The following is a 22,500-nucleotide window of genomic DNA, read 5'->3' as shown; positions in this document are numbered from 1 at the left end:
TATATATATATATATATATATACATATATATATATATATATAAACACATCCTACATGATGCAAGAAGGCAGGACACGGTTTCGAAATACTGAGCTGCAGCGCCGCGGGGCGCTGCATTTCCATTCGGACAGCAGCCACTACAACAGAAACAACAACAACAACAACTTCTAATAGTAGTTCTGCTGCTGTTGCTACCGCTGCTGCATCTGTCGCTTCTGCTGTTGGTGCTGCTGTTAATGTTACTGCTAATTCTGCTTCAAATGCTGCTGCTGTCCTACGTACTACTACTACTACTACTACTAGTAGTATTAGTACTACTACAACTACTGCTACTACTACTGCCGCTGCTGCCGCTGCTGCTGCTGCTGCTGCTGCTGCAACTGCTGCTGCACCTACTGCTGCAGCTGTTGATGTTACCAGTATTATTATTACTAATACACGCACGACAACGTGCCGAAGCACATCGATGACACTCTAACCACAACCACCGCCGCCTCCACCACCGGCACCACCACCACCACCACCACCACCACCACCACTACCGCCATAAATACAACCGAAACAGCAACAACAACAAAAACAAAAACAACAACACACAAATAATTTAATTAATATTATTTTTTTCTATTATTGTTACTCCGATTGGACTTCTAGTGTATACGGGATCGTTTCTCAGCCGAGTTTCAGGTAAGTGCATTTTATATTCTACACATGCTTTGCCTTCTTATAAATAAGCATGCATGCACATACACACGTATATATATATATATATATATATATATATATATATATATATATATATATATATATATATATATATATATGTATATACATACATACACACACCTATTCATACAGACAGATATATACATGTATACAACCATCCCTCTATACATAAACATACATACGTATATAAATATAATATAATATATATATATATATATATATATATATACATAAATACATATTCATACATATATTATATATACATACACACATACTCATAACATTTATACGGACATATATACATATATGCACACAAATGCATATATATATATATATATGTATGTATATGCATGTATACGTTATTACTTAAACATATACATGCATATGACATATATACACACATATACATACATGTACATACATCTATACATGATTATACACGTAATAATGTAAACGGATCGAGGGGCTTCCCGATAATCAACGTGCTCATTATTCGTTCAACGGGTCTAATAACTTTGGGAATTAGAGTGGAACATAGCCGAGTATTCCACACACTAGTGTGTTATTAAGGTAATGCACAGAGCAAGTTCGATGTCATCATGTGAACTGGGATCAACAAGTTAGGCCTTCTTAGGGACATATAGGGCCTATTCCAGTGGTCCACAAGGGTAATTTGGGGGCCGTAGGGTAATTTGGGGGCCGTAAGGTAATTTGGGGATCGTAGGGTAATTTGGGTCCATACGGCATTTCGGGGTCCATATAAGATTTTGTTGCTAAAATTTTAGTGCAACAAATTGGGGTAACTTCTAAAATACACAAAATATTGGAAGTTTTTAATAGTAGCTGTGCGGTAAAAACTTTGGTTCCGTTGGGAACCCAGGTTCAGTTCCACTGCGTGGCACCTTGGGTTGATATCTTCTATTATTGTAGCAGGCTGACCAAAGCTTTGTGAGATTTGGTTGACGGGAACTATAAGAAGTCCGTCGTACAAATATATATATATATATATATATATATATATATATATATATATATATATATACACATACATAAAAATATATACATATATATATAAATAGATAGACAGATATAGATATGTGTGTGTGAGTGTTTTTGTGTTTTTGTGTCTGTGTGTACCTTTCCGTCACCTCGACAGCCGGTGTTGGTGTGTTTTCGTTCCCGTAAACTAGCGGTTCGAGCAAAGTGACCGACCGAATAAGTACAGGCTTAAAAAAAATAAGTACCGGGATCGATTCGTTCTACTAAAAAAAAACCTTCAAGACTTCAAGGGGGTGCTACAGCATGGCCGTAGTGAAATGCCCGAAACAAGTAAAGACAATACAGTAGGAATGACTGGAAATCCAGTTGAGTAAAATAGGAATTAAAAGAGTGAATAAAAAAAAAAAACTTTTGGATCCCTATCGAAATTAGTTATCGTTTTTACTTATGTTGGCGGTGTCCATTCCAACAGCAGTCGCAGTGACAAATCAAGATCGAACCTTTGAACCCAAGATTGTAGACTACATGTGCCTCGTCCATGCATGCATAATTACATAGACGTTCACATACATACGCGTATACACACTTGTGCACACACATATAGAAAACGTATACATGTGAGTATATATGTATATATATATATACATACATACATATATATATATATATATATATATATATATATATATATATATATATCTTATGATATTTACTTTACTTTATATTATACTCATTTATTGTGCTTTTAATTATTAATTTTTCTATATGTGATAGTGGATTTTCATCGATGAGTTCTTGAAAATTGGTTATTTTCCCTAAAACTATATATTTTATATATACTTTATCTATAAGGCTCAATTTAATATTAATTTTTTATAAATTGATTTTAATTGAGTTTTTTACCTGTAATTTTGGATTTTGTCCCTAATATTATTATATATATATATATATACATATATGTGAGTATATATGTTTACGTGTATGTATACACATATATGTGTATATATATATATATTTGTATATCTATACGCACATAGATAGACAGACAGATAGACAGACATACATATAGATAGATAGATAGATAGATGCAAATAGTATGTGAAGGCGTGGCTGTGTGCTAAGAAACTTGCTACCTAACCACATGCATCCGTGTTCAGTCTCAGTGCGTGGCACCTTTGGGGAATGTTTTCTACTAGACTCGGCTCGACCAAAGTCCTGTCACTGTATCTGTAGACGGAAACTGAAATAAACCTGTCGTGTATATATATATATATATATATATATATATATATATATATATATATATATATATATATATATATATATATATATATATATATATATGCATAGATATGTACATATGTACATACATATATATTACGCTAAATCTCCGAGATTGTTCATTAAGTGTTCTCTTGCATTACGGTCTTTGGGGTGTCATTATTGAAGAACAAAATAAATGGAGTGGATCCTACTTGGGAATCGACGATGACTCTTCGGTTGTGTAATCAACTAAGTTAGCTTCTCTTTGATCGAACACGTGAAGTGACTGAATTTTGTACAGAAGAGTTTCATTGTTTCACAGTGCGTGACAAGGCTAAGTCTTTGAAATGCGAGCTCAATTGATCTGTAGGGCTTTCGGACAGTTTATGTCTTCCCAATTTTATCCACAAGGGTGGCGGATTTTCGACTAAATCTTAAAAAAAAACAACAACAATAAAAATTTAAAAAACAACATAAAAAGACACTTATAAGCTTAAGATGCTATGTAGTGGGGTTGAACCACCGACTCTGCGATCGTGAGACAAACGTTTTAACTATTTGTCCACGCTGCACTCGTTACGTCCAACACTGTCTACAAACATATACACACACATACACAAACGTATACATATACACACATGATACGAATCCATACATTCATACTTACACATACCATGTTATATTATAAATTACACACACACAAACACATATGTATGTACATACATATATACGTGCACATGTAGATACATACATACATACATACATACATACATGCATACATAAATATATACATACACACATATCTACATATATACATATATACATATATACATAGATACATACATACGTACGTACGTAAGTACGTACGTACATAAGTGTTTTTATATTTAAGATTTAAGAACACGAAATATTAACTATGAAAACCGATTCGATGCCTACGGCTATGAAAACAGTTGTTGTTTGGTTAATGAAGTTTACAATAACTTATTAGAGAATCTTTTGATAAAAAAAGGAGAAAAAATTCGAAACAGATTTTTCATAAACACTCAAGCATTCGCGTGCGCTCCAAACGTAGTTTCTTTTTCTGTTTTGAAAAGTTCGATGGCTGAATAAAATAGACCAATTATTCTCAGACTAATTATTGTATATAAATATATATATATACATGTGTATATATATATATATATATATATATATATATATATATATATATATATATATATATATATATATATATATATATATATATATATATATATATATATATATATATATATATATATATATATATATATATATATATATATATATATATATATATATATATATATATATATATATATATATATATATATATATATATATATATATATATATATATATATATATATATATATATATATATATATATATATATATATATATATATATATATATGTAGGCGTAGGAGTGGCTGTGTGGTAAGTAGCTTGCTTACCAACCACATGGTTCCGGGTTCAGTCCCACTGCGTGGCACCTTGGGCAAGTGTCTTCTACTATAGCCTAGGGCCGACCAAAGCCTTGTGAGTGGATTTGGTAGACGGAAACTGAAAGAAGCCCGTCGTATATATATGTATATATATATGTGTGTGTGTGTATGTTTGTGTGTCTGTGTTTGTCCCCCAACATCGTTTGACAACCGATGCTGGTGTGTTTACGTCCCCGTAACCTAGCGGTTCGGCAAAAGAGACCGATAGAATAAGTACTAGGCATCCAAAGAATAAGTCCTGGGGTCGATTTGCTCGACTAAAGGTGGTGCTCCAGCATGGCCGCAGTCAAATGACTGAAACAAGTAAAAGAGTATAAAAGAGTATACATATGTGCGTGTGTGTGTGCGTTTATGCATTTGTGTATATATATATATATGTGTGTGTGTGTGTGTGTGTATGTGTATCTATATATATATATGTATGTATGTATGTATGTATGCATGCATGTATGTATATGTATTTATGCATAACCCTATATCTGTGTCTGAGGGAGCATATATACAAATGTGTGTGTGTGGGGGGGCAGAGAAACTTGTTTTGATCAAGAACACTACGTATCTCCTGGTCCAGGAATTGAAACCACGATCTCGCAATCGTGAGCGCAACACGCTAACCATACGCACACACACACACACACACACACACACACACACACACAGAGTCGTGTTTGCGTGTGTGTGAGTGTATTTATATATATATATATATATATATATATATATATATGTTTTGATCTAAACTCAGTGGTTAAAAAATAAACATCAGAATTGCGCAAACAACTTCATAACATACCCATATATCCACACCGTTGAATACAAATAAATTCATATTAAAATACCAGTGCGTTCAGCACACAAAATTAATGTTTTAATGGATTGTGGCAGTGACTCCTTAAAACGGCCGTAGACTTTACGATGGTCATTATTCTCGATTCCTGACTTGAATTACCTCTTGCACATTACGATGGACATGATTCTGGATTCCTTTTACCATTAACACTTTCACTATGTTATATTTTTTTGATATTTTTTGTCGCCTTGCCATATATACATTCATATTTTCTTCATGTATTTTCTTTATATGCATCGTTCTATACAGGTTTTCCACACGGTTTTATATGTGTATAGATGTATATTCTTATGCCTTCGGGTTCCGTGTGCTGATAGTATGTATTTATCTATGTTCAACGGTGCGAATATATGGGGAGCATATACAGTTATTTGCCCAATTCTGATATTTATTTTTAACCGCTGAGTTTGTTTTGGCCTTGTTCTTTTTTTTTTTAAATTCAGCACTTCTATTTGCAGCCCTATATTTATTTTATTTTTCGGTTCCTATAAAGAGAAACGAAATTTAAAAATTATATATCTCATTTCTTATATATATATATATATATATATATATATATATATATTCTAATATAAAGATAAAATATTTTTCAAAAAAAGAATTTTATCAGTGACCAGCATATTAAAATACCTTGTAAGGTGACAATTATGAACAATTATAAACAAGGGCAAAAGAAAAAAATATTCTATGCCAATATGCTGAAAAAAAATAGACTTTATATCGTCTAACCACATATAATATTTGGATGGATCGTATAGTGGTGGATCGTATTTATTTATACAATATTTGTATAATATTAGTATGATATATGAAACTCAGTAACTAACACCTGTTACCTGCTACCAATGCACAGAAACAATTGTTTTGCTTTTGCGATTAAAACCGGTGTGTGTGTGGGAGTGCGTGTATAAGTGTTTGTGCGTGAGTGTGAGTGTGTGTGTGCGTGCTCGACTACGCAGAGATTTGAAATCAGAGTCAATATAACCATGAACGATTAGATAACTAAATATGTCATAATAAATTATCTTCTCAGACGTCCGATCAATTCCCTAATGTTTCTATGGTGGACAGCATGAATACTAATGAGAATATTACCAGCCGATGATATAATCAACTGTGCCAACTTCCTATAATGCAGTGGTTCTCAACCTTTTCCCGGCCACAGTTGAAGCTATTTTTGACGTAAGCTAATTAATAATAGCCCGCCAAAAAATGATAAATATTAAATACAATGTAATTACGACTAATCAACACTCAAAAAAATTTCGTGCATGTAAATGCAAAAGAAAAAATCATTAAAATAAAACTTCATTCTAAATTTAAATGTAGAAAAGGACTAATTAGTGTGAGCCCTGAGATTGGTGATGTTCCGCTAAAAATTCAATGTTAGGCTTAATGCTACCCAAACAGATACGAATATTTCCACGTGAAATGTCAAATCGGTTTCTTTCCGTCCGCAAAATGCGATTGTCAGTACTAAATCCAGTTTCGACAAGATATGATGTCGGGGAAATACAAAAAAGATTTTCGACATTTGTGACCACAAATTGCCAACATTCAGACTTGTGGATATCCGCTATCCACATAATTCCTACCGGGAATAAGACCGAACCTCAGCCAAACCAACATAATAATAATAATAATAATAATAATAATAATAATAATAATAATAATAATAATAATAATAATAATGATAATTATGATTTTTAATTATGGCACAAGGCCAGCAATTTCGGGGGAGGGTATAAATCGATTCAGCAACCCCAGTGTTCATTCAACCGGTGCTTATTTTATCGACCACGGATGCATGAAAGGTAAAGTCGACTGGGCAGCATTTGAACACAGAACATAAAGACGGACGAATTGCCGCAAAGCGTTTTGCTTGGCGTGCCGACGACTCTACCGGCTCACCACCTTAGTAGTAGTAGTAGTAGTAGTAGTAGTAGTAGTAGTAGTAGTAGTAGTAGTAGTAGTAGTAGTAGCATCAGCAGTAGTAATAGTAGTAGTAGTAGTAATTATCCACCGAAACCGCGCTGGTCTCTGGCTTTATCGCGCCTACCACACGAAGGGCCTGTTTAATCTTGGCTGACAGACTCCTAAATATGATCCCCCAATAAAATATTGGTGGTTATGTTACTTTATCTCAACTATTTCTTTATGAGTGTAATATCAGATAAAAATGTATATCAAAGCAGCACTAATGAGGCTAATTAACTTCTTTTGTTTAATTTTCTTCAGGAAATGTCTTCTTCGGAAAGTTTTAAATTTTCATTTTTCAAAGAACTTTTGAAAAGAACGCATGCTCAATCCACTTTTGATAATCATTTGCAAATTTCTTGGCCTGAAAATCATAGAAGTTTACAATATTGAAAGTAAAACTTTGGTTTACTGTTATTGTAAGAATTTTAAGGTGGAAGTTGGAGTTTAAGCTTACGGTTTAGAGCTAGGAATTACGATTTGGGATTATGTTTAAGTTTTCAGCATGTTTGTTGGTAGAAGACAGGAAGAAGAAAGTATTTCGTATATATATATATATATATATATATATATATATATATGTATATATATATATATATATATATATATATATATATATATATATATATATATATATATATATATATATATATATATATAAATTTCAACAGAAGGACATATTTTTATAACTACATTTAAACTCTCCAAGTAGAAAGGAAGAATGCAAAAAGACCATTTTGACTTAGCCAGACCATAGAGGCTAGTGAATAATTCTAAACAGATTTCTAACTGTTACTGATTTTACTTGTTTTTTTTTTTTTTTGTTTCTGACTTATGGATCATCTTATCAGACCCAGTGAGGATTGCTCTGCATTTTACATTTGATGTAATGTTCACATTGCTTAAATAAATGGAGTCGCATGAAGCGATCGTACTGCATTAACTTTGGATATCCTTGTTGCTTATTTTGATTATATATATATATATATATATAATACAAATAATAAATGAGTATATGCATATATACGTACATGTATGTACATACCTACATCTACCTGTATATATAGATGCATATCTGGGTACAGGACGTTGCAAACAAAACGTAGACAAAACAATAATAAACGGAGTACAGAAAACACATAGGCCACATAGAGAACATTTCCTTCATCTGCTGCCACCATTCTAGCACTGGCGTTTCGGTGTGTGTATATGTGTGCATGCCCGTGTGCGTGGGCGCGTGGTCATGTGTATATCTTATACATATATTATGCAAACGTACTTAATTTCGAGGCATTTCTATCTATTGTATGGCAAAGCTTCATTAGCAATAATAATGTAAAGCTGGCCACGTGCCGGGCAATCATTTTTTCCGCGTACAAAACAGACGAAGAATAAGTAGAAAACATGTCTGATATTGAATTCGAAGACAATAAGGTACCTTTTGCTTCAGGTGGAGTAATTTTTGTACCAAATAAAGCAGAAGAAAGAGTTTAATTACGATATCGGCTATATTTTCTTGGAATTATTAACTTCCTCATTATTTGCATCAAAGAATAGTATCAGTCTCTGAAGGGGGATAAAACTTGCAGAAGAGGAATCGTTATGGTAACAGTTTAGAATCCCATTTCTGAATTTCGGAGTCACTACGACGAAAGAATCAATCCATTTCTTCGGAATTATATGATTTAGCAGTATCCAGTTCATTGTAATGTCGTATCATCTTAGAAACAGCAAATGGTCTCTAAAATTTTCTTTGAATATTTTTTTTAATAATTCATTCACCAAACTCGATTCCTTTCTTGATGTTCCTTCTGATATTCTTCAACCACTGTTCTTCATTCATTTTATTTCATCGCACCCCTCTCTCTCTCTCTCTCTCTCTCTCTCTCTCTCTCTCTCATTTACATTAAATTGTTCATCGGTTATGTTCTCTCTTCACATTTTCGTATCTTGATTTTCTCTTTGATCCAGTTCGGGCTCAGTTATTTGGTCTCTTATTCTTTAGCATTATATATATATATATATATATATATATATATGTATATATATATATATATATATATATATATATATATATATATATATATATATATATATATATATATATATATATATATATATATATATGTTTATATATTGCCTTTTTGTTTAAAACTTTCTTTTATTTCCAGAATCAGTTCGTTTCTAACCTGTTACTTGTGCCATCTCACTCCTTGTCTTCTCGCTTTAAATCTTTATCTCGTTTCATTATCTTGACTTTCATTTCAGTGCTATTTAAATGTGAGAAAAGAACAAAGTTTTTGTTGTGTCTTGAGAATGTCATTATGGCAATAATAAATACAAGCACTGGTTCCATTACATCTCTTTTACTATTATTTATTAGTCAACTAATTCCCCATTTAACCAATTGTTTGATTAATTGTTCGGGCAGTCAATCAGTCACCTAGGTTCGTCAAAGTCCATTCGACTATTTAAGACGTTGTCAATGATGCATATCTAGCCATTTCATGGTTAGACGAAGTATATCGAGCGTTGATTCCTTGCAGAAACTTGTTAACTTATATGACACCTCTTGAATTTCTTATGGATGAAGATTATTCTTAATGGGATAACTTATAAAAATCATCTTTTCTCTTTGGCAGATTTATATCTAGAATTTAACGAAATACAAAACTGCTTGAGAGGCAAAAATGTTATCACGTAATTATTCAAGCCCGAAGAATTCAAATAAGATTCCAGGCTAAAACGTGTCTATTTAAGTATTCATTGTGATGCAGAAATTACTGTTATTTTTAAAATTTACGGCAGATGGAAGATAGAAAAAAGGGAAAATTTTGAAATAGTGATCTAACAATATGTGTAAATCACACCAGGAAATTAAAAGAAGACCAGGAAATACGTATCGAGTAACTGGAAAAAATATACGTATCTGACTGGATTGTTACATCGTTTAACGAGGAAATAGCAAAAGGCAGGCATTGAATCAAAGATGCAAGATGAGCTTACTGACACGTGTAGGGATCTTGATGCCAAATTCTTATTAGGGTCGGTTTCTTATGGGGGTCAGTTTCCCGGTTTCCTTAGCGCATATATTCTCATCCCCCGTGGACAGGACGTTGGTCCTTTACAGGATTACTCATTTTCGCCAGCTGAGTAGACTGGAGCAATTTGAAATGAAATGTTTTACTCAAGCGCACAATGCGCCGCCCAGTCCAGGACTCGAAACCACAATTTTACAACCACGTGTTCAACACCCTAACCATTAAACCATGCATTACCACTGAATTCAAGTGATTTTTGGAGCAATATAAATACCACAAATATATAACCCTAAGCAACAGTTCAAGCGATTTTACTAACATTTTCAAGTTCATGGATAGCTGAAGCCGGTTTTAGCCTTCGAGTTCACTCTCAACGAAGGAGAAAAACAATGACACTGAAGGAGCAAGGCTGAAACTCGCTAATTACCAGCCAAATATCAACGCAGTAATTAATATTCACTAAACACATATTTCACGTTAAATAATCCGGCTAAATCAATAAAATATGATCGAATTTTTTTTATTGTTCTTTACCAATTTCGTTTACTATTTTCATTAAACTTCTTTAAATATTTATTAATAAAAATGTACCGACTCAAAAGAACGTAAATAAATAATTGTCTTTAAACCAAGAATGATTTTTTTTTTATTAATTACACTTTTTTAATTTTATTTTAGAAATTTAAATCATGTAGCGGGGTTAGGGTAGGGGTCGATAGGTAACCAACAATTTTATGAAAGGGTCAGATATATGATGTTTGCCGATGTCTTGTCTAGAGTAACGTATAAATTAGAATAATCATTTAAAAAAATATTTTATTAAATATTTTCCAGAATGAATAATCCAATTTCAGACATTTTGAAAGGTGAAATCAAATTCAGAATGGAAACTATTCAGCAAAAAACATGAAACGATTAAATAATATAAATGAAAAATATCTCTTCGAAGGAAGAACATATCAGAGTCCGTATAAGGATTGGGCCTTAAATAACATTAAAAAGGAAACACAGGTAATACACAGGTAATAACATTATGAAAACAATAAGAAAATCTGTATTATTTTGAAAACAGATGCAACTCAAATTTATGATAATGCCCGTGCACACTCACACAGGCACACACATACACACACACACACGCACATACACACACACGCACATGCACATACACACACACACACACACACACACACACTTGTATATTATGATGCCGCTTAATCATAATGGTACACCAATAACCAGTCGTTAAAATTCATTACACTTAATATAATATGTTAATATTATCCGCAATCAATTTACGGCATGACTGGATAAGCTTTCTCCATATTGGTCGCTTTCTCACTTGAGTTTGCAATTTATTATGATCAATTCCTTCCAACTTCATATTCCGTTATGCAGTATCTTTGAATCTCAGTCTAGGTCCTCCCCGGTTTCTTTCCCCCCTGCATGGTTGGGAGTATAAGGTTTGTCTGTGACGTCTGTTTGTTGTTGAGCATCCCGTGTACCTGATGTAATTCCTATCAATGAGGAATCCAGGCAGAACAGAACGTTGTAGGATCTCTTCGTTACTGAAATTGTAAAAGAGAGTGATATTCATAATTCGTCGCAGCTGCCTCATTATTTATATATGAAACTTGTCTACTTAAACTTTATAGACTGCCAAGTTTTCAGCTCCATGCAGCATGAAAGGAAGCGCTATGCCCTGGTGTACCTAATATTTCACACATATTCTTGATATATTATTATACGTCACAATATCACTAATGTCTGGTGGCGATGAGGTGTCAATTTTTCGAAGCTCACCGCTCCAGACTCTTCCATAAACAGGAAGAATAGTCCATAACATGTTATCTAATAATTGGTCATATATTTAACAATTTCGTTAGCCTACACCTGTCTCTGCTACTTTAAAATGTGCACACTGAGTTAAGTGTGATGTTTTGTAGCTTCTAGAGAGCCATTTCAATGACAGTTTTATATATATTAGCTTCTCTCAGTCAGTATATATATTTGCCATACGTATCGATAGCTGGTTTAGCGAAATGCCAAATCGTATAGTATATATATAAACGTTAACACGCCAGGGAAAACGCTTAACGGCATTTTGCCCGTCATTATATTCTGAGTTCAAATTCCGCTGCGGTCGGCTTTGCTTTTCATCCCTTTTGGGGTCGATAAAATAGGTACCAGTTGAGCATTGGGGTCGATGTAATCGACTTGACCCCAAAATTGCTGGCCTTGTGCGCCAAAAATTGAAACCAATAATAAGAATGTCAATAATTATAGTTAGGAAATAATGATGAAGTATAATGGACAAAAATGATATTTATTTAATAAGTACATTGAGAAATGCGGGAGAGAGTTTAATGATATTCTTTCACTTAATTGAAGAAGTTTAAACAAGGTATAAGGCGCGTGTCATTGATTTAAGGAACGCAGTAAATATCGATGTCCAAAATGCAGTGAAAGAAAGTAATGATGAGGTATGGTTTAATGTGAGGAGTAGATGTGTGTCATTTTCTAATAAAAATGGAAGCAAATTAATTGCCACAGTAGCAACGCTGATAGGCACAGCAAGACATTGGTTAGTCTAAAATGTAATGATGGACATTTGGATAGTGAGAACATGGGAAAACCCTGTAGTAACAACACCTTAAACAATGGGTCTCACTCACATCATAGTAGGGATAATTGAATTGCTGATAGAAAATTGGTTGTTTTGAAGATTAAGTATGTTACGAATGTTCTGGATATTTTCCTTATGGAGGACTTCCATGGGGCTTTCATGAAGTGGTCGGAATTCTACAAGTGCACTGATGTCAGTGGATCGTTTGAATAAGTGTGAAAAACTCTAAACATGAAACCATTGGTCGCCTTGTTAACATACTAATAAAGAATATTTACCACGTATATATAAATATCGAAACAGAGACGTTGTTTGTACATGATCTCGTATATTTTAAAATCAATTTGGTGGGTAGTTAGTCTTTTTTTTTTACTTTTTGAATAAAGTTCAAATTATATTTTGAAGTAATAAATATTTTTCTTTTGAAAATTAGCATTCATTTCATCAGTGTAACTGAGCGCCAAGAAATATGCTAAATCGGGTAAATGAATTATTGAATATATTTCCATATACTCTGATATTTCCCATAGACTCTGATATCTTTCCCATCACGCTTAACACGGAGAAGATGTAGACGGGAGGGGAGAGGAAGAAAGAGAGAAAGAGAAGAAGAAAATTATTGACAGGTGCAAATGAGAGAGTAATTTTTGAAGAACTTATACAAATGAAAATTTTTTTTGTATTTAATTTATTTTAAGGTAATAATTTTTTTCCTTTTGAAAATTAGCATTCGTTTCATTATTTTGTATAAGCAGCAACAAATCTGTTGCTGGTGTATGGGATTATCTTAGATTTCCTGTACATAAAGTGTGTAGCTTTATGGCATATCGTCAGATCCCGATAATCTGTTGGCCTATGACCTCTTAAAAATATGGACGGGGAAATATCTCACTACTCAAAGGTAAGAATTGGGGATTATCTCACTTTGCTTTTGGCTATCGACTTCCGGCTGTGCTGGACTCCAACGATACGCCATAAAGCTAAACTCTTTAAGGACGGGAAACCTATGGTAATCCCACAAACCGGCCTTCCCCATCTTAGATTGTGCTTCCTTCGGATTTATGTTTTCTACAAACGAAATATATATATATATATATATGTGTATATATATATATATATATATATATATATATATATATATATATATATATATATATATATATATATATATATATATATATATATATATATATATATATATATATATTGAAATGTGTACGTAGGTTGGAGCTAGACAGATATATTCTACTTTACTTGTATGTCTGTATATTATATTATTATATTTTATTTAACTTTATCATAATGCATTATCTACTATTGTTTCTTATGAACATAATGTTTGCAAGAAGTGTATATATCTGCATATACAACTAGATATATACATGTATATTTTGTAATTTTGATTTTGCTCTTTTATTTCTGTCTTTAGAAAATGTAAGTGTGCATAAAAGAAGTGGATAGGAGTGCATGTATAAAGATATGCGTATATATTTCATTTTTACCTTATCATACTATTTCTTTCTTGGCTCTACTGTAGTAAGGATGTACATAAGAAGTATATATATATATGATGTTTGATAATGATTACACATCTCAAACGTCTCACTAATGTACTACAGGTGTAAAACGTGTCAAAACAATTGTAATGAATTTACATACAGGATGTCATTCATTTCATTTTCTATCATTTATCTCTATACATATACATACACACACGCATATAAATTCATGCATACATACACACACACACACACACACACACACACACACACACACATATATATATATATATATATATATATATATACATATATATATATATATATCCTGTAAATAATAATAAATGCATTTTTATTTAAGCTTAAAGCTTATGGCGATCACCGTGCAATGACAAAGGAAAATAGTCTAATAAAGGGGCATATAAGCCCTCGACAGAAAAAAAGAAGGCTTTCCTATCCGCGTGGGAGTCGAACTCACATCCCTTTAACGTGACCAAGTGTCGAAAGCATATATATATATATATATATATATATAGCAATCTAGGGGAATATACTAACCAAATAAAATCAGGCTATATTACCCATAATTCCGTGAGAATTTTCTATGCATATATCAATATATTAACTTTCACTAACTGTATATTCTGTCATCCCCCGTTTACAATAAAGCTTTGACTGACATTGTCCAAACACAAACGGGTATATCGTTTGCGGGGTATGTTTAACTGTTAACCATTATGTCAATATCTCACCGACCACATCAAACGCATTTATATCCTTGAATAGGTGGGGAATATAAACGTACAACTTCTATGATATCCACTTTTGTTTGGACAAGAATCTTTACCGAAAAAATTTGCGATATTGCTTTTTTGGAAGCAGAGGCGTGTGGTACAGAAGAAGTTGATATTACATGCATAAAAATATATATCACACTGTGGGAGTTTATATTATTTATTATGATGACTGAGAAAAGCTTATTATATTTATAAGACTTATAATAGCAAACGAGAACTACAATATCCATGGAAGTGAAAAATATAAGCTACACTGGTTTCAAAGCAGAAAAGTGTTCACCATTCGATAAATATAGATCGATAAAATAAATATCAGACAGAAGTATTATCTGGAATTGATTCGATCGAACTAAATCACTTTAATACGATACCTCAAAATGGCCGCAGTCCAATGAATGAATCTTGTAAATGAATAAAGAAGCCAATTAGTTTGTTTTATAGATGTTTAACTGCTGTTTCTAAATAATCGAACAGCAGCACAAAAGCTCCCTCTCTCTCTCTCTCTCTCTCTCTCTCTCTCTCTCTCTCTCTCTCTCTCTCTTTCACGTAAATGTAATGTTTTTTAGGTATTTTGGATTCTTACATTCCAAGTTCAAATCTCGCTAAGCTCAATTTTGTCTTTCCACATCTCTTAGTCGATTAAATAAAATACCAGTCAAGTAACAGGGTCGAGGGCATCTTGGAGTCAATCAAATATCAAATAGGGACTAGAGTTTAGCACTGGGATCGATGTAATCGACTTAACCCCCCCCCCCCCCCCACCAGAATTTGCTCGCCATGAGCTGAAGTTTGAAATTGTTATTGTTATTATGTGGTGAAAACTCCCAGCTTAATTTGTTGCTTATGATGACCGACGACGACGATCATGAGAATGATGATGATGATGACAATGATGATGATGACATATGATGATGACATATGATGACGATGATGATGATGTCTGTTGTCCTGTGTTTATGTTAATTGCTTTCGCATCTTAACCCATAGTTCACTCATATCTTGTCAAAGTGATTAACGGTGGAAAATCAAATGCAAATAATTAATTTGATAATAAATTTCTTTCCTTCTTTTTTTTTTCTTCTTTCTTGCTTTTCTTCCGTTCAAGTAATTATTATTTAATAGATAGAGAAGTTCTCGAAAATTCAGATTTGCGCGAAACGGTTTCAATTCCTGTTCGGGTCAGTTTCCCCTTTCGGCAGTTGCCCACTTTTTCTTTTTATTGCTTAGTAAAAGAAGCATTGCGGTTGATACCTCTCACTCGCATTCCGTGTTTTACTGTTGAGCATCTATAAAATTCATCTTAATAAAAATAATTTCCTTGGAGATATTTTCAGATAAGATTAATATTTGTTGCAAATTTGGAGGAACGGGGCCTGGATACTCTCCAAGTTACGGGCCTTAACGCTGCGAAAATACTTTAAAAATGTGGTTTGATTCTCCTGGGCCCGCATTAGGCAAGAAGTTGAAAATTTTTGGGCCCATGACACTCCTATGTAGTGTATGTGTAAAATTTTATTTAAATCGGTTGGGTTTTAAATCTCGAGTTTTAACAACATGACAAACATCCTCTGTTATATACAAATGTGTGTGTGTGTGTTACATATAAATATATATATATATATATATATATATATATATATATATATATATATATATATATATATATATATATATATATATATATATATATATACATATATACGTATATATAATACATTGATTATAAGTATATATGGTGTATCCTCGGCTTTGCTTATTTATCACACTCATTACAACGTCTATGATTTGTTGATGCTATCGTTGTGATATTGTTATTGCTGTAGTCGTTTTTTTTTTCTGATTGCAGCAATCAAGCTGTTTATCATGTTACGGTTTAAAATTTTACGATTAAAATTTTAAACAGGATATAATCTAAAATACTTAAACGGCAGACAATGACAAAAGCCAGGCTTCTAACATCAACTTCCGTCCTCTTAGTACGCAGAACAAATGTAACATTTTCCATGCCACACACCGCTAGTGGGTTGGAACGATCTATTTTGAGATGCACTGTATTAAAGATGGCGCTATCATATATTCATTAATAGCGATCACAAAGCTTTAATGCCGATCAAATGTGCCCTTATTATATGCCAGGGGTCTTTATATTTTTCTCTTTCGCACGCAAGTAATGTTAAAACTACCTCAATTTAAATCCTATAAATACATACTGCTTCCTATTTAATATTCAAATTTATTTCTTGATAGCAACCCATGTTTCTACAATTTGATAACATCATAATTATTCAAATTCAGACTATCTCTCTAAACTCTCATTCAAATCCATTATTCTGATTTACAGGACAATCTTCTTCCTGTCGAGGCGCATCAAATTTCTTAATAGAACAACAGTATGCTTTCCACTCAAGTTAATATTTTCTCACGACCTTAGAGTCATAGGCAAACAAACATCTCACTTCATAAATTACTGCGATGGCTTATTTCATATGATTAATTTAAACTTTATAAGGTTTTTGCATTATTTTAACATACCATTTTATTATTAATTTTATTTTTTCTTAATATTTTCATTTGTGTTGTTGCTTCAATCGATCAAGTAGATATCTGGTAAAATATACTGTATGATCTTAATTATAATAAAAAAAAGTTTTTCTCCGTCATCCTCATTACTTCTCTGAAGTGTTGTGCTCAAGAACACAGGGCGTCAGCTGGTTTAGGAATTGAAACCACAATCTTAGGATCATGAGTCCAACACCTTAACTACTAAGCCACGCGCCTCCACAATATTCGGTCTTAACTTTAAATTCATTATAAAACATAATCATTTATAAGCTTTACTTAGACCAGTCAAAAGTCTCTCTCCTAACATAAATATAGCAGGCTGCTGAAAATATACAAATGCGCCTTTAAAATTACAAGATTTCCCATTTAGATTCGACCCTTTCAACCTCATACTCGTCTACGTCAACCTCATACTCGTCTACGTCAACCTCAAATTCGTCACCGTCAGATTAAATTCCCTTATTGTTTGTATCTATTACGTTGTCATCCATCGCGATTTCCCTATCGTCAACTTTAATTCCGTCATAGTTCAGTTGACTACCGTTACTGTAGGATAGAGCGAATCTAATTTTTTTTAAGAACAGACATTTACATCAGTAATTATTTGTCACAGAATTGTAAAAGTATTTATATATTAAAAAGTTTTGTAATGGATAACAAGTTTTGCATAATAAAATTCCTTTCTTAATTACAATCATTTTTCTTGCCGACAGTTTTGATACGTTACTGTCTATCTCGATTTCGTTATCGTCAAATAAGATGTCGTCAGCAAAGGATGGTATGAATTTTATTGCATTCTTTATTATGAATAGACAATAACATCAGTGATTATTTGTCGCAGAATTGTACATGAATGTAAACATTAAAAAGTTTGAACAATAGAATTTGTCGCACCTTACATTAATGTAAATAGACATAGATCTAGTACATTCGATGTAAAACTACATACTATTCTTTGTACATATGCAACACATCACAGAGGAAAATAAACAGAAGTGTAAGCTTTTATCCATTATTCTCTTAAGATTATCGGTAATCGAAGTCAGTCCAGTGTCGATATATTTATAAATATAAACACACACACGCGTGCACACACACACACACACACACATATATATATATATATATATATATATATATATATATATATATATATATATATATATATGTATATATGTTTACGTAAATAAACATAATACATAGATACATATAGGAGCACTCCGTCGGTTACGACAACGAAGGTGCCAGCTGATACGATCAACGAAACAACTTGCTCGCGAAATTACCGTGCAAGTGGCTGAGCACTCCACAGACACGTGTACCCCTAATGTAGTTCTCAGGGAGATTCAGCGTGACACAGAGTGTGACAAGGCTGGTCCTTTGAATTACAGGCATCGGTCTCTTTTACCGAAGCACAAAGATTACAGGGACACCAAGAGCAATTTTCAAGCGGTGCAGTTGGAACAAATACAGGCACAAAGACACCCACAAACACACACACGCACACACACATATTCGACGGGTTTCTTTCAGTTTTCCACAAGGCTTTGGTCGGCCCGTGGCTATACTAGAAGACACTCGGCCAAGGTGCCACGCAATGAGATTGAACTCCGAACCATGCATTTGGGTGGCAAGCTTCTTACCACACAGCCACGCCTATTCTCAAAGTAGGTTAATGAAGACAATGGAATAGGGCTGTAGAAAGAGGGAGGGAGGGTGGTGTGTGCTGCTGTGAATAAATATATTTTAATGAAAAATTCGATAAAGCTATATAGACAGACAGACAGTCACAAAGACAGAAAGCTACTTCTTAATTAACTGAAATTATGAAGCTTTCCTTAACAGAAATTATGTATTAAAGATTAATATATCTAGAAAATGTTTATACATTCAAATTATAATATATTTTTATCAGAATGAGGTTTTCCACTTTTCCATAATTGAACATGCTTCAGTCACAGAGCTAAGCTTCGTTCCTTGCAGCATATTATTCACTTTCTCTCTCTCTCTCCCCTTTCTGTCATTTTGTCTCTGTCTTTACGGCTCTATCCAATTATTTCCTTAAAATACTTTTATTTACTGCAGCATATACCACTCTTCTTCTTTTTATTGCACTATTCAATTATTTTCCATTAAAATAAATAATAACATTTTTCTTTGACCTATTTTGAAATTATTTGTGGAAATATTTACATTACATCTATTTTTCATATCAAACTCATCTTAAAGTTGTATTTCCTTACAGGCAAATGCACTCCTTAAAACAATGAAAGCTTTGTATCGTTTTCTTTGTCTAAGTCGATATTGTACTTTTTTTCGGTTCACGTTTGTTTTTGTTTCATTGTCTTCCATCGTTCAGACATTTTGTTCTTGCAATTTAAAACATTTTATCATTCACAGATCATTGTCATTTTTCAATTTGTTTCCGTGCAACAATGTCTTCCTTTCTTCCTTCCTTCCTTACTTCTTTCCTTCCTTTCTCTTTTTTTTTTATCTCCTTCACTCGCTCGCCCGCTCTCTACCACCACTTTTCATAAAAATATAAGCATGCAGACACAGACACACAGATACATACACACTAACTCACTCACACACACACACGCAGACACGCAAGCAAACACATTCACGCGCACACGCACGTAAGCACGCGCATGCAATTTCGTAACTCAGCTCTGTGGAGTTACTAGATATAACGTGTATGTAAACAGATTGGCTACATGCTTTTCTGGGATTGGTCACATGATGGAGACACCTCTGATCAGAGCGAAGTAACGGTCGAAATTCGTTTAAGGTTGTTTATCATTTTCAATCTACAGAGAAATAGTCAAGTTTAACATATAGATAAGTTTTACACACACACACACACACACACACACACGCACACATACGTATGTATGTATAAATGTATAGATTATGTGTGTGTATATACGTAAATATATGTACATGTATATATGTATATATATATATATATATATATATATATATATATATATATATATATATATATATATGTTTGTGTGTATATATATATATGTATATATATATATGTATATATATATATGTATATATATATATATATATATATATATGTATATATATATACGTATCTGTATATATGTATATATATATATATATATATATATATATATATATATATATATATATATATATATATATAAGCGTGTGTGTGTGTAAAATTATTTGACTTCACAAGTACACACATACACGCACACACACAGATATATGTACGTATGTATGTATGTATGTATGTATGTAGGTAGGTAGGTAGGTAGGTAGGTATGCATTATGTATGTATATGTAAATATATCTACATTTACATATGTATATATATAGTGTATATGTATATATATATATATATATATGCATGTAAATATATATATATATATATATATATATATATATATAAACGTATGTATATATATATATATATATATATATATATATATATATATGTAAAAATATTAGACTATACACGTACACACACGCACGCCAACAAACACACATGTAAGTGCGCACATACACACACACATTCGTATATTGTCAAAAACAACTCAAAGGTACTGGTATCAAACTGATTTCAGATCAAGGAAGGAACGTCTTTGCATAACGTGAATTGCATCTATTTCCAGAATACATGCTTATAAATTTAATTGGAGGTACAGCTGCAGAATAAGTGTTTTTCAAATAGCCTGCTCGTAAAATAGTGAAAGAAAAACGGTGGAAGAGAATATACATTACAAACATATAGATGAATCTTACTACACATTAACGCACATACAAATATACTCGTACATGCATGCACAGATGCAGACACATACACACAGACACAGAAACAAACACATGCATACATACATATATACATACATACGTACATACATATGCTAGCAGTAAAACCCGTCGTTGATTGGGTAATTACTTTTACTGTTTATCGGGAGCCAGAGTGAAAGTATAATTATACGTATAATTTACTCCTCCTGTATGTGTGTATTTTTAGAAGAGAAAGCCATGAAATAGTGTTTGTTTATGATATGACAATAATAAGTGAGTTGTATATATATTATACTGTATAATATATATATATTATATATGCATGTGTGTACACGCATGCGCATAGACATATATTCTTAAGGTGTAAGCAAAAAGCTGTGTATTGTTTTCATTGATTTGAAAGCAAGGCGTAGAGATCAAGTTTGTTTCTTTTCAATGTATTTCTCTTGATACTTGTGTCACATTCATGACATCCGACCGATAGAAAATAACGAAAATATTTACAGTTTTACATTGAAAACTACATCTCATATTTCTTCAGGCAATATATGTGTATCTTTATTCCAGCCAAGAGAACTGCTTACCTACACGGCCCCGACATTTTCCTACCATATTTACACATCTAATATTTTTTTCCCGATGATTTGTTTGAGTTCAAAAGGTAGAGATTCTTTCCATTCTTTGAAATACAACTTTTGTTAATGTGTGAATGTGTTCATACTTGTCACAAACGTTCTGTGTTGTGTTCATCGGATCAGCTGAAACCCTCACCGTCGTAAGCGACGGAGTGCTACGAATCGATTATATAATATTTTATTCGTTCATGTTTATATTATTGTAGATGAT

General features: G+C 32.6%; 1 protein-coding gene across 2 annotated transcripts in view; it reads left to right on the top strand.

The window, feature by feature from the left end:
* Nucleotides 1-292: 292 nt before the first annotated feature.
* LOC106868770 (cysteinyl leukotriene receptor 2) overlaps nt 293-22,500 on the top strand; it is a 200,592-nt gene continuing 178,384 nt past the window's right edge. For both annotated transcript variants that reach the window (XM_089342343.1, XM_089342342.1), the window contains exon 1: nt 293-687. The gene's annotated coding sequence lies outside the window, so the exon portion shown is untranslated. The remainder of the gene's footprint in view (nt 688-22,500) is intronic.

This window comes from Octopus bimaculoides, chromosome 25 (assembly GCF_046866305.1).
Source record: "Octopus bimaculoides isolate indiv1 chromosome 25, ASM4686630v1, whole genome shotgun sequence".
NCBI classification, from domain to species: domain Eukaryota; kingdom Metazoa; phylum Mollusca; class Cephalopoda; order Octopoda; family Octopodidae; genus Octopus; species Octopus bimaculoides.
This window is presented reverse-complemented; position numbering and strand designations above follow the sequence as displayed.